This window comes from Lynx canadensis, chromosome E3 (assembly GCF_007474595.2).
Source record: "Lynx canadensis isolate LIC74 chromosome E3, mLynCan4.pri.v2, whole genome shotgun sequence".
Lineage (NCBI taxonomy): Eukaryota > Metazoa > Chordata > Mammalia > Carnivora > Felidae > Lynx > Lynx canadensis.
This window is the reverse complement of record NC_044318.1, coordinates 25,751,570-25,766,523: the sequence shown is the minus strand read 5'-3', so window position 1 is coordinate 25,766,523 and position 14,954 is coordinate 25,751,570. Positions and strand designations below refer to the sequence as shown.

Below are 14,954 nucleotides of genomic sequence, written 5' to 3'. Positions count from 1 at the left end.
ATTTGACACAGACACAATGTCTTCCACCTCCAGGACATCAGTCACCGGGCTTTCCTTTTGCTTAACTGGCCACCCCTTCCTTCTCCCTCTTCTTCAAGAGCTGCTTCTCCCCCTGAGCTCACGGCTGGGCCTCTGCTCAAGGCACACACACTTATTCCCTGCAATTTTCTGTATCTATCCCCGTGCCCAGACCCAAACATCCACATACAGGAGCTCTCTACTTAGCTGACCCGCGGACACCTTGAGCCAAGGTCAAAACTTCTCCAAAGTCACCAAAGCCGCTCCTCCTCATAATGAAAGACACAGCCATCTACCCAGTGACCACTGCCAGCCATTCTTGAGTCTCTCTCTCTTCAATAAACAGCTATCAGTTACCAGTCAAGCAGTTCCCACCTTGTAAATGTCTCTAACAAGAGGCTGTCCTCCACATACACACCCCCGCCCCCTCCCCCATACTGCCTTCTTCAGCCAAACTGAAAGCCAGATGTATCCTGTTCGTGTTGCCTCGTTTCCATGATGTTTCTGCAGTTGCTTAACAAGAACATCTAACATAACTGCTCACTCTTTACGAAAGAGGCACCCTGTTTAGGAGTTTTGCGTGTATTGTATATGATCCTCACAACATCTGTATTTCGCAGAGGGGTAAATTAAGGCATAAGAAGTCAGCTAACTTGCCCAAGGTCATACAATAGTAAATGAACCTGGATTCAAATCCAGTCAGCCTCCAGAACTGGTGCGTCAACCAGGAAGCAGACTACTGCCTCCCAATAAATGTTACGGGTTCAGATTAAGAGTCAACCCGAGTCAACCCCACCAAATGAGATGAAAACCGAAGAGTATCCATACAAGTTTACAATTTTACAATTACTACTACATCAGTAGTTTTGTAAGTGAAACCCCTTTAAGATGATGTGATAAAGGCAGAAACCAGATGCCAAAGGGCTAAGGAGAGAGTATCATTTTTAACAGCTACTACTTAAAACATGCCCTGTGCCAGGCACCATGCCAAGTACATACACCATATTTTTTAATCCTCACAACGCTGCCAGGTAAATATTACTATCCTCATTTTACAGATGAGGAAACTGAATCAAAAGAGGTTAAGTGGGGCGCCTGGGTGGCGCAGTCGGTTAAGCGTCCGACTTCAGCCAGGTCACGATCTCGCGGTCCGTGAGTTCGAGCCCCGCGTCGGGCTCTGGGCTGATGGCTCAGAGCCTGGAGCCTGTTTCCGATTCTGTGTCTCCCTCTCTCTCTGCCCCTCCCCCGTTCATGCTCTGTCTCTCTCTGTCCCAAAAATAAATAAACGTTGAAAAAAAAAAAAATTAAAAAAAAAAAAAAAAAAAGAGGTTAAGTAATCTGTGCTAGGTAATAAGTGGCAAGAGAGAGATTCTGACTTAATTCTTCTCACTCTAAAAGCTGTGTCATCAATCACAATACCAGGATTGATAAGTAGGTTTCAAGTCTAATGCCAAGCTGAAAAGAAACAAAATTTTCTTAGGCCATGGCTATATAAGGTGTATCTTAGTCATAAAAGCACAAGACTGATTTTTTTTGAAGTTTAAAATGGTTAACTTATTTTCCACCTCTTTAAGCAAGGCAATTCGTATCTCACAACTCTCATCAATCAGAGTATAAAGCAAAGATGAGTAGAATCTTCTCTCAATAGTTTCCTGTTTCTCAAGCTAATACATTTCATAGTGCAGAAAAGACTTTCACAATAACTCACAACAAGTTTAAATGATCAAGATAAATTACAACAGGAAGCATAAAGTTTTAATGCATTTTAGGCAACACCAGTACTCGAATAAAGACAAAAAGGAACAACATGGGCTGACATAATTACATGTTTGTAACCAGACTTAGTTTCAAAATTCAGACTCTGGCTGTATTTCTACTCACTTATAATTAACAAACGCATGGCTCCATTTTCAAAGGCATAATATAAAATCATGGTAACTTCCAACATGCCTCCCTCTCCTTTTAAAAAAAATTAATTCACCACAGTTCCAAAATGGAAAATAACTTATCTTTGTTCTTTAGTTGTTTTTTTTTTTAATTGTTGAGCATTTTAGAAACCAAATTTAAAAGTATCCCCACATTAAAGTTTAATGACTTGGAGTTTAATTAACAGGTATTTAAAAAAACAGATCATGAGTGATGACAAGATTAAATCAACACTAAAAGTTCAATATGAAATTATAACATCCAAACTCAGTGTAAAGACTGGCAGATGTTGTGAAAACAGCACTTTTAACCAAACAGCATAAAGGTCCAATCAAATAAATGACCATACTTCGTAGACAGTCATCACCAAAGGTTGATGTACAGTCCCAGGACTACATTCAGGTATGGAATTATACACAGAGAAAACTACAGACCTCTTGTCAAATTTATTCAATCTGTACCAGGGAAGGATAATTTAAAGATTTCCATATTTATCAAAATGAATCCAAAATGGAAAATCAATTTGCTAAAAACTCTATCTTTCCTCCATTCCTTTAAGTCACTATGATACTGGGCTCTTTTTTTTTTTTTTTTTTTTTTTTTTTGAGTTTTTACTTAAATTCCAGTTAGTTAACATACAGTGTAATACTAGTTTCAAGAGTACACTACACTGTGATTCAACACTTCCATGTAACACCCAGTGCTCATCACAAGGGCACTCCTATTTCACCCATCCCCTACCCACCTCTCTTCTAGTAACCATCAGTTTGTTCTCTATTAATTAAGAATCCATTTCACCCATCACCTATTTCACCCATCCCCTACCCACCTCTCTTCTAGTAACCATCAGTTTGTTCTCTATTAATTAAGAGTCCATTTCAGGGGTGCCTGGGTGGTCAGTTACTCTGACTTCGGCTCAGGTCATGATCTCAGTTTGTGAATTCCAGCCAGGCATCGGGCTCTGTGCTGACAGCTCAGAGCCTGGAGCTTGTTTCGGATTCTGTGTCTTCCCCTCTCAGGCCCTCCCCCGTTTGTGCTCTGTCTCTCTCTCTCAAAAATAAACAAACATTAAAAGAAAAAATTAAAAAAAGAAAAGAGTCCATTTCTTGGTTTGCTCTTTTCTCTTATGATCATTTGTTTTGTTTCCTAAATTCCACATAACCTTTTTCATTTTAATTAAAATGTCATAGTAAAATACTTTTATAAAGGCTGTCTTACATGGCAATGGGATTCTGCAGCATGTTACTGACAAAAAACATCCCGCAGATTGGCCATCCGTGTACTATGTCATGCTGTGTCCCCTGTAAAGGCCACTCTTTTTCAGACGCATGTCTATAACAAGGAGACAGAGCAGTGGCTAGAAAGGGAAGAAGAGTCTAAAAGAAATATCAAAAAGTTAAGATGGTGCAATCCTGAGAGTGTTTAACGAAAGACTAAGGTTGAAGCCAGGGAGGTCCTGAGACTAGTCATAATGTTGCAGAGCAATTACATGGCATCCTATTTGAATGGCTTCAAAGGTCTTCGAAGATACTGTGTAAGAGAAACCAGCCACATGTCGGTGAACTAGATGTCAGTAAAAACAGCCAGGGGATGTCTGGGTGGCTCAGCTGGTTGAGCGTCCAACTTCAGCTCAGGTCATGATCTTGTGGTTCATGAATTCAAGCCCTGCGTCAGGCTCTGTGCTGACAGCTCGGAGCCTGGAGCCTGCTTCGAATTCTGTGTCTCCCTCTCTCTCTGCCCCTCCCCTGCTCGCGCTCTGTCTCTCTCTCTCAAAAATAAATAAACATTAAAAATAATAATAAATAGATATGTAAACATTTAAAAATTAAGAAAAAACACTCAGGAATTGGCTTAAAAGCCTGCCATTCATCAATTGGCAGTAGCCAGAGTGGCAAAGATCATACTAGAGCCGAGTTCCCACAAACTAAACACAGGCACAGAAACAACTTGCAGACACTAAATTTAATTTCCTGACTGTTAATACCAGACAGGAATCACAATCAGCATCTTTTTCATTGTCCTTAAAATAAGTTAAGCACTGCTTTGTGTCATTGTCTGAGTAACAGAACAAAAGAAACCCACCAAATGAAAACAATTCTTTAGAACTCAGAAATCTACCAGAAGCCAGACTGGGTAGCCAGTGCTTTTTCTGTCTTAGAAAAGCATTTAACCCTTCTTACCGACTGCCTCTGCCACTGCTTCCAGGTTTCTACTGCCCAGCTACCTCGTCTGAGTGCTGTTCCAACACCTGGCCCTAGCTTTTTCATTTCCCAGTTAATTCTGACCCAAATGCTCAAGATCTTTTGAGGTCCACCTCAAGGGTCACTTCCTTTATGAAGCCTAACCATAACAAAAACCTCTGATAGTTATCTCCACGTGGCCATTCAGTCCTGCCACTTTTATGAGCCTACTGCTTTCTCTAAGTATGTTCCCCGCGGGCAGAAACTGTATTTGCACTTAGGTCTTGTCTCTCTTCCGTGCAACAGCTGCCAGCTGCCCTAACACAGGGATGCTCAATCAGCATTTGGGGATCTCAGTACCCAGACGTGGGTGGCAGGCAGTCCGGCTTTCAGTCCTCCCACCTCAATTAAGCCACAGAAATTCTTCCTCCACCTTTACTAAGAAGTCAGCACACTGCCTCCTTATCCCAGGGAGTAAAGAACTTGCAGTCATCAAGTATATCTTCGCTGCACAACAGGTCTATTTCCTTTCCTTAAATCAGGAAACTGGAAGGTGTTCTTACCCTTCAAGCAATTTCATCTACACACAGGATACAAATGCTCAGACCCCAAGCTAACCAGAGAGCTATCGGGACAAAAAAAATATATTAAATATCCACCATGAAATTAATCAAATTCCAGCCTTGGAATTTTTCCTCCCACTGCCTCCCACAGAGGCTCACCTTTGAGGCAGGAAAGTAGCAGTTCAGGAGCAGCCACAATCTTCCCTGCTTTAAAGCAAGCTGCAAAGAAGCTCCCCATTCATCGCTGAATAAGGGCTGTAATCTGCTAGTTGAGAACTAAACTACAGGCATCGTATTCTTCAACAAAGGCCCCCTCACCAGCTGTTCCCCGGTTATGGTGTTCACACAGTTCAAAACAGCACAATAGGCTTGGTTTTTTTTCTAATGGTGTTTATCAAGAGAAACAGAACTACCTGCCTCTAAATTACCCCGCAGCCACTCCTCGATTTATTTTACTAAAATATGAGTGAAGATGATTATCCACCCTATCTCTCGGTATTTACCAAGTCTGACACATAATATACCACTATTTCAAGTGTCTGCACACAGGTTAAGTCTATCCCTCCCATCTTCTTCCTGAGATGCACACGATTTGCAAATAGAGAAGTAACGCAAACACGACCCAAAGTCAAAAATGGCAAACTACCAAAATGTTCCCCGTGCCAAATCCAAATTATCCAGGCCTCAGGTCTGAACGGGGGACGTCCCGCCATCTCGAGGGCGGCAGGGCACCCTGGCTCCAGGCATGCGGGTGGACCAACCCGGGGGGGCGGGTAAACAGGCCCACGCCAGCGGCGCAGGCCAGGCTTGGGCTAAGACCGAGCGACCCCCACCGCCAGCTGGGGCGGGGGCTGCAGCCCCGAGAGGAGGTGAAGACACCCGGCCGGAAGGGCCGCTCCCGACCAGCACGGCGCCCTCCCGACCCCGCGCTCAGCCCCGGCTGAGCCCCGACCCCGGCCCGCCCGCCCCCGGCTCACCCCGCCCCGGTGGGCAGCGGCGCGCCCCGGGCCCGGCCGGGCCAGCTGTTCGGCGGACGCCCGCGGCCGCTCAGAGATCACTCGCGGCGGCGCGCGGCGGGCCGGGGGCCGCTCGGGACCATCCTCCCCGCCGCGCCGGGGGCGGCCTCGGGCTCCACGGGGCCCAGGCGAGGACCAGAGGCCAGTCCGGCTCACGCCGCCGCGACACAGACTCCTCTCAGGGTCCGGCAGCCGTGGTTTCCGGGTAGAAAAAAAAACGCCACCGCCAACGCTGCCGTGACCTCCGACACCTGGCGTCCGACGGCGGCGCGGCCGGGACAAGATTCCTCAGTCGCGAGCTGCGGAGACCACGCCTCCTGGCTGGGCTACGTGGGGGCTTGCGTGCGAGTACCGGGGCTGCGTGCGTGCTGACACGGAGCGCGGGGCCTGCCTTTCTGTGTCTGTGTTTGAACGGGGTGTTGTGAGGCTGGCATCGTGGTGAGTGCGCGTGCCTAGTGCACGTGGGTGGACCTGCGTGTCAGTGCGTTCTGTAAAGACCGTGTGTGCTGTGCGTTTGTGGATCCGTGTGCGTGTTTAGTGCTGTGCGTGATGGTTAGGAGTATAACGTGTGTGCATACGTAGGTGTGTAGTGTGTGTCTGTGTGTGCCCGTGCATTAATCACTGCCCATGAAAGTATAATTTTAATACAATCCCTTTGTAAGGTAATTTGGCATCGTCCAGGAAACTTGAAGATGTACCTTCTTTCTGGAGAATATATTACCCCGGAGAAACAGTTGCACATCTGCGCAAGTAGACATAATAAAGAATATTTATAGCACCATTATTTGTAGTCACTAAGAATTGAAGAGAAAACAAACATCCATACAGTCAAACGTAAAAATAGGCAGTATATGCTTATATAAACAATTTCGACAGCGAAGATTATTCAGAACAGCTTGACAACATCCGGGCTCACCTTAAGGGCATAACATGCTGGGGGGGGGGGGCGGGGGGCAAGCCACGAAAGGATACATTGCAGCATAATTCAATTATATAAAATCCCCCAAACATGCTAATCAACGCATTGTTTAGAGATGCATACGTGACTAGTGGAATTCAGAAAAAAAACAAAACAAAACAGGAAGAGATGCACAAACTTCATGTTAAGTGGTAAGGAGGATAGAATGGGGGAGGAGCACACAGGCTACTTCAAGGTACCTTTAGCAAGTCACAAGCACTCTGAGCCTCATGTACTTGGTTTCTGAGGTGGGGGTGATAACATCAGCTTGTTCCAGTTGGTTAAATTCCTCCACTCTGTAAAACTGTAAAGCACTATCCAAAGGTAAGTTATGTGCTTTGAGAGCTAACCACGGTAGGACCCGAGCTGTTTGTCAAAGTTCCTGCAGGGCACTGACCCCTGGTCGGTATGACACACACCGATTTAATAGTAGTATTTTATGGGTTCAAGGAGCTTCAGAGTAGTTTATGTCAGCTTATCAGCATTATTTGTTGATAATAGACAAAGGGCTCTGCATTTGGGGCTAGTTACAAGCAGGAATATGCCTATGCTGTGTGACCAGAAAAAAACATTAGAAAAGAAACCAGCAGAGACTCAATTTTGGGCTCCCTGCTCTAAAGCGTTCCATGCACATGTTGGTGGTTCCTGCCCCAGGAGTGAAAGCACCATCTGTTTGGGCTCTTACAGAAGAAGGATAATAGAACCTTGCACCTCGCCTTTCCAACCCTTACTTAAATATTATTGGTGTATTGTATTTTTTGTCCTGTAATAAACTGTAGATTTGTTAGGATCTGTGAGTTTTCTTTAGCAACCAAAGCCTGTTAAACCATTTCAGCAGCTGGTGTCAGATGTAGGATTTACTGAAAAAACCCTGACTCATTCTTAGCTCAAAATATGGCTAAGGCATTACTAGAAAAAAAAAAAAAAAGGTGATTCTGATAAAAGAGATGAAAATGAACAAGTTACTCTTGGTTTGAAGTAGCACAGACTTTGAAATTAGATACTAGTTGTAAAACGTTCCAGTGAAATCTGGAACTGAAAGAATCTGAACCTCAGGAGCTAGAAAAATGGACCAGCAGGGAACTGCAAACTGATACCAGGTCAGCTAAAAATTCAGATCTGTGGTTGCTGCTTTGAGCATCAGCAAAATGAAAGTTAAGTTCAGAATCTCCTTGGGGTGAGCTGTGTCCTCTCTGGCTGGCACCGTAATATTTGATGAGTCAGCTAATTCTGTGAGACTTAGGACAACAAAGAAGATAATTCAAGTTGGGCAAGATGACAGGGAGGGCAAGAAACTAGGGAAATAAGGGATTATTCAGTGAGGGAAATGAATAATTTTCCAGGTCATTACAGACATCATCCTGATAAACCTTTGTTAAAATGATTCCTGAGAATTTTAGAGAATTTTAGAATGAGGAGCAGTGTCTCTGCTTTGAACACTTCTGACTAAAGGGGAATATTTTGGTCCACCAACTATTGGCTAATACCTTTGTGGGGATGGTTCATAGGGAAGCCCCTAGGTTTCTAGCATGGATTAAGAGAAGGATCCATCATGCTTATCCAGAGAAAGACAATGTCACTTCCCCTCCGTTGTCAACCAATATTAAAGTTGCAAAAACACTGCAGGCGTAGGCAGTATTGAACTATCTATATAATGACAGAATTGAGCTCCCTAATGGGATGCCCCTCACCCAGGCTACGACCAACACTGTAACTCAAGGCGTCCCGCCAGCACTAGCACCACATATGACTTTGATATTGAGACCACAGGAGAACGTAAAAGAGGCAACCTCAAACCCTTTATCCCAGCTACCACATGAGGATTAAAAAAAAACAAACTGGCACAGCCACTTTGGAAAACAAACTGGCAGTTCCTCAAAAAGCGAAACAGAGAGTTTAGCCCAGCAATTCCATGACCAGAGACCCAAGAGGATTAAAGCATGTCAACACAAAAACAGTCAAAAAAGTGGAAACAGCCCAGATGTTCATCAACTGATGAATGGATAAACAAAATGTGGTACATCCATACCGTGGAACATTATTCACCCGTAAAGGGGAATGAAGCTTCAAAGCATCATGATAAATGAAAGAAGCCTGTCACGAAAGGCCACATATTATATGATTCCATCTGATATGAAATGTCCAGAAGAGGCAAATCCATGGAGACGGAAAGTGAATTCGTGGTTGCCAAAGGTGGGAGGTGGTAACTAAAGGGGAACAGGGTTTCTTTTGGGGCCAAGAAAAACACTTGAAAATTGACTCGGTGAATGCACTGAAAACCATTGAATTATACACTTTAATTGTGTGAATTACATGGTATATGAGTTACATCTCAGTAAAGATGTTTTCAAAAAAGTTAGAACTTTACAAAAGAAAGGAAATCAACACAAGAAAGGGACTAACAATTCAGCCTCTAATCATGTGGGAATCTTTAGACAGCTAGTTTTAAAAGTCAAAAAAGAAAGAAATTGAGAGAGAAAGTGCCACCAAAACCTTTATGAAAATCTGGGGATCCCACATCTAAGTCTCCTCAAAGCCCCTCGGATGGAAAATCCAAAGGCTTGGGGAAATTCCAGAAAGAAATAAGGTTCCAGTGAGCCTACAGCATTAGATTCTAAAATACTCAACTTTTATTTATTTTTTTTCAACGTTTATTTATTTTTGGGACAGAGAGAGACAGAGCATGAACGGGGGAGGGGCAGAGAGAGAGGGAGACACAGAACCGGAAACAGGCTCCAGGCTCTGAGCCATCAGCCCAGAGCCTGACGCGGGGCTCGAACCCACGGACCGCGAGATCGTGACCTGGCCGAAGTCGGACGCTTAACCGACTGCGCCACCCAGGCGCCCCAAATACTTACTTTTAATACAAAGGTAGTAGTTCTTTGTCCAATACCTGCAAGTTTTCCTTAAGATTGATATTATTTCAGGGTGCCTGGGTGGCTCAGTCGGTTGAACATCCAGCTCTTGGTTTCAGCTCAGGTCATGATCTCAAGTTTGTGAGTTTGAGCCCCGCATCAGGCTCTGTGCTGACAGTGTAGAGCCCGCTTGGGATTCTCTCCCCGCTCTCTCTGCCCCTACCCCACTCGTGCACTCTCTCTTCTCTCAAAATAAACAAACTTTAAAAAAAGTCATAATGGAGGAAGAAGACAGACAAAAACACCGGGGTCTCTTGACTCAACTCCCAGTGGGGTTCCCAAGGTCTTTTACCAACAATGGGTGGTGAAATGGCCAGAGGTGGAGAAGTAACTCTTCTAGATCTCCTGGGCATGGAGCACATTTATAGTGTTGCCTCGGCCTGCTAACAAGCCCCGTTAGAGCCCCTTAAGAGAAGGCTCCTGCCCATCTCCTGTTGCTGCCAGCAGTATATTTGCATGGTAGGGAACCACAGGGCCTTCTTTAGAGAGAGAAGACTGGCTTAAAATTGATGATATATGGAAGAAGATGCAATTGCTCCCAGGGGAAAGGGAGCCAATAGCTTGTTAAAGGGAAAGTCTAACCAAATCTCCATGGCTGGTTGAGAAGCTTAGAGGAAGGGAATAATTATGGTCTCTTAGCTTTGACTCCGAAGGTCCTGGGGGCAAAGAACTGTGTCCAAAGCTCCTCTTTTTTGAAGAGCCAACAAGTGACCTGACCACTACGGACAACCGTTTGGCGGACCCTCAGAAAGTGAGACATAGAATCACCATATGGCCCGTCAATTCTAATCCTAGGTGTACATCCCGAAGAACAAAAAGCAGGAGTTAAAACCGATGCGTACCCACCGATGTTCATCACCCCATTATCTGTAATAGTCAGAAGGTGGAAACAACCCAGATGTTCACCAACAGATTAATAGGCAAACAAATTGGCCTACACATATGAAAGAATATCACCTTGGAAAGGAAGGGCACTCTGACACGTGCTGCAACATTATGTGAAATGAAAACATTATGATAAATGAAACAAACCAGACACAGGAACAAATGTTACATGATTTAACTTACATGAAGCAGCAAAGTCCTGGAGACAGAAAGTAGAAACGAGGTCATCGGGGGGCCACGGGAAGCAGGGAATGGGGAGCTATTGTTTCATTGTATAGAGTTTCTATTAGTTCTGGAAACAGGCAGTGGTGACGGTGGCATGACATTGCGAATGCACTCAATACCACTGAACTGGACACCCAAAAAGTGTCAGTGTGAGTTGGAAATATTTCACCGCATTAAGAAAAAAAACCACGCGAGTGGACAACGTCCAACCTAATGACCTTCTGCGCGTGGTCTGTGTCCTCACAACCGATGACCAGGTGTGAGGTCTGTGTGACCACAAGGGAGCAATTGCAACGGGACTATGTCTTTGGGTCTGCATTTGACGTTTGCTCATGAAATACTGGAGACAAGGCCTCTGACTTACACTGCTATGAGAACCAATTATGGTACGTGAGAAAAGGTAGATTTTGTTGGAAGGCGCAACATCATAAAAAATCGGTTGATTGTAGTTTAATCAGTCAACAGAAGTACGCCACAAAGCACAGATAGCCAGTGATCAGGGAGGAAAAGGATTGTCAAGTATGAAACATTTGTGCTCATGTTATTTATTAGTGGATGGATCAGCTCTCTGTTTAAATGGATGCCAACCCCCCAGATGACTGCAAACATTTGAAATCCGTGTGCACATTTGGATCTTCTATGCGAACAGAGTACCTGTTCCAAGGTGTTCTGTGCAAGTGTAGGTGGTTCCTGAACCAAGAGAGGGGTGGGTAATAGCACCTTGCACCTGGACGTCCCAGACCCTTAGGGTGAGACAGCCTTTGGCTGTGATTTCCTTATTTCCATGCTGTTGCTACCTGGTACCCTTTCCAGGAATAGACTGTAGATAGGTAAGCACTGCCATTTTGAGCCCTGTCATTTTGGGTCTTGAGCAAGTCAATCCTGTTTGACTACCACCATAGGTAGAGTTTTGCTGCACTAATAATCACTGGGTCTCCTGATGGGGTGCACGGAGAAGGACACATCACCTCTTTGGCATTCCTGCCAAAATGCTAAAACCTGAATATAATCCTCAGGACGTGATCAAGCAAATCCAGGATGAGTGACATTCTGAAAATACCTATCCCACACTCTTCAAATACATCAATGTCATGAAAACAAGAAAGACATGTATACCAAATTCATGTATACCAAATCATCATGATGTACACTTTCAATATCTCATAATTTTATTTGCCAATTTTACCTTAATAAGCTGAGGAAAAAAGAAATAAACCTGGGCAATTGTTCTAGATTAAAGACCACTAAAGACACATGACCACTAAAAACAATCCTGTACAGGAACCTGGATTGGGAAAATTTGGATATGGTCTACTTACTGCATCAATGTTAAATTCCTGTGGTTACGTAAAAGATTGTCCTTATTCTTAGGAGATATATACTATATTTAGATATATACTAAATAGAGGTATTGAATTATGATATCCACACCTGAGAGAGAGAGGAAGCAAATGTGACAAAATGTTAAGTATTGAATCAAGGAGAAGGGCATACAAATGTTCGTTATAGTATTCTGTCAGTATTTCTGTAGATTTGACACTTCTCAAAATAAAAATTTAGAAGAAAAAATAACAATCACTGTGATACATTAGGCCAGAAGTCAGCAAACCTTTCTACAAGAAAATATATATATATTTTTAAGCTTTATGGACCATACGGTGTCTGTCGCAACTATTCATCTCTGCCATGTACTGTGAAAGACACAGAATGAATGGGAGTGGCTGTAGTCTAATAAAATCTTATTTACAAAAGCAAGTGCTGGGCCAGGTTTGGCTGCAGGCCATAGTTTCTGACCTCTGCTTCAGGCTGTGGTACACTCAGGGCAATTCTGCTGCCTCCTACAGTCAACTAGAAACTCATGGCTGCTCTGGAATTGACAGCATGTGTTAAAATGTGAATCAAATATTGTAGCTTGAGATGCTGTTATCCTAATCTCCCAACAACTGATGACCTAACAGCCACGCCCCACTGAAAACATCCTCTCCTCTTTTTCATCTTGTCCCTAATAAAAACTCTTCAAATCTCAGGGTGCCTGGGTGGCTCAGTCTGTTAAGCGACCGACTCTTGATTTCACCTCAGGTCATGATCTCGTGGTTTGTGGGATCGAGCCCCACATCGGGCTTTGTGCTGACAGTGCAGACAGTGGAGAGCCTGCTTGGGTTTCTCTCTCTCCCTTTCACTCTGTCCCTCCCCTGCTCACCCTCTCTCTGTGTCTCTCAAAACAAATACATTTAAAAAAAGAGAAATGGGAACTCTGTGGGAATGTAAAATGGCACAGCCACAATGGAAAATAGTATGGCATTTCCTCAAAATATTAAAAATAGAACTGTAGAATTACCATATGATCCAGCACTTCTGGGTTTATTATCCAAAAGAATTAGAAGTCAGGATCTTGAAGAGATATCTGGACCCCTGTGTTCATTGTACCATTGTTCACGATCGCTAAGACACGGGAATAACCTAAATGGCCATCGACAGATGAATGGATAAAGAAAATGTATACTCATACAGTGGAATGCTACTTGGCCAAAAAAAAAAAAAAAAAGTAAGGAAATTCCACAAAATGGGATAACATGGATGGACCTTAGGACATAAGGCATTATTCCACTTACACGAGGTATCTAAAATAGCCAGTTTCATAACATCAAAGATTGGGATGGGGTTACCAGGGGCTGGGGGGGGGGCATACTGTTATTAATTAACAGTCCAAAAATTTCAGTTAAGGTTCTAGATACCTGCTGTGCAGCACTGTACTTAGAGTCAACAATAACACACCCTCCAATATTTGTGAAGAGGATAGATTTTACGTTAAGTGTTGTCACCACACTAAAAAGTAAAAGAAAGAAAAAGAGTGGGGGCCCTGGAGCTAGTCTTCCCCGGGTTCGAATGCTGGCTCCCTGCTTCAGCTCTGTGATCTTGTGCATCTCCACGCACAATGCTCCCAGGCATCTCCACGCACCAGCTTCTCTTTGTGCCTCAGGACAATTAGCACGACTGACCTGCAGGCTACTGGAGAAGATTAAACAAGTTCTTCCCTGTGAGGCACTTAGCACATTGCCTGGCATGTATCGAGTGCTAATTAATGTTACCTGTTAGTATTCCTACTAAATTAGGTTTCTTAGACACAGTCAAGAGGTAATACATCTTTAAATGCTCACTTAGCACAGTGCCTAAGGGCTAAATACATGTAAGATGTTGCAATTATTCCACTAGACAGTTAAACAGGCATTTGTTGCCTGTCACTTTCATTGTATCTTACTCTCAGCTAAATCTTGAGCCATTTCACTTTTCATGTTTTTGCACCTTCCCATTTCTCCTGGATTGTGAATAAGCTGAAGGCAGAGTCCAGGATGTGTGAATTTTTGCAGCCCCTCCAGCACCACACTATGTAGCCTGGGCTGGAGTATATATAGGGCATAGTTTTAATACAGTCTTGAAAAGAAGAATCTTGGGGCACCCGGGGGGCTCAGTCGGTTAAGCGCCTGACTTGGGTTCAGGTCATGATCTCACGGTTCGTGGGTTCCAGCCCCGCAGTGGGCTCTGTGCTGACAGCTCGGAGCCTGGACTCTGCTTTGTCCCCTTCTCTCTCTGCCCCTCCCCTGCTCGTGCTCTGTCTCTCTCTGTCTCTCAAAAAATAAATGAATGTTGAAAAAAGAATTTTTAAAGGAAGAATCTTCAGTAGACCACCTAATCCAGCACGCTACTGATTGACTCATCTAAATAAAGTTTACTTATTTTGAAAGAGACAGAGATAGTGCAAGTGGGGGAGGGGCAGAGAGAGAGAGAGAGAGGGAGAGAGAGCAGGCTCCACGCTGCCAGGGCCGAGCCTGAGGCAAGGCTTGAACCCAAGAAACCCCGAGATCCTGACCTGAACTGAAACCAAGAGACGGGCATTCAACCGGCTGAGCCACCCAGGCGTCCTCATCTCCGCACTTTTAAAAAGACAGCGCTTTCAGAATGAGTCACTATGACTTATGAGATGATAAGAGAAACTCTTCACTTGAAACAGTGACCATGTCCATCCACCCCCTCTGACTTTTCAAAATCGGGAGGAAACGACCAGACTCCTTCCCCTCCCAGACCTGTCCTGCGCTCCGCAGCAGGGACCATCAGAATTGCAGGTGAATTCTGACCATGGACTCAGAGCTCAGGTGAGATGCCTCCGTGTTTGAGAATGCTTACCAATCTTCCAGCTGCCACCCCAAGTCCAAGAAACTCGATTTCTTTCAGCTTCACTGACTTTTTATTACGGGAGTAGCACTTTTCTT

At 44.2% G+C, this 14,954-nt stretch overlaps 1 protein-coding gene across 1 annotated transcript in view; it reads right to left on the bottom strand.

The window, feature by feature from the left end:
- TMEM248 (transmembrane protein 248) overlaps window positions 1–5,920 on the bottom strand; it is a 31,668-nt gene extending 25,748 nt beyond the window's left edge. Inside the window, exon 1 of the mRNA XM_030300524.1 lies at window positions 5,665–5,920. The gene's annotated coding sequence lies outside the window, so the exon portion shown is untranslated. The remainder of the gene's footprint in view (window positions 1–5,664) is intronic.
- Window positions 5,921–14,954: the final 9,034 nt, after the last annotated feature.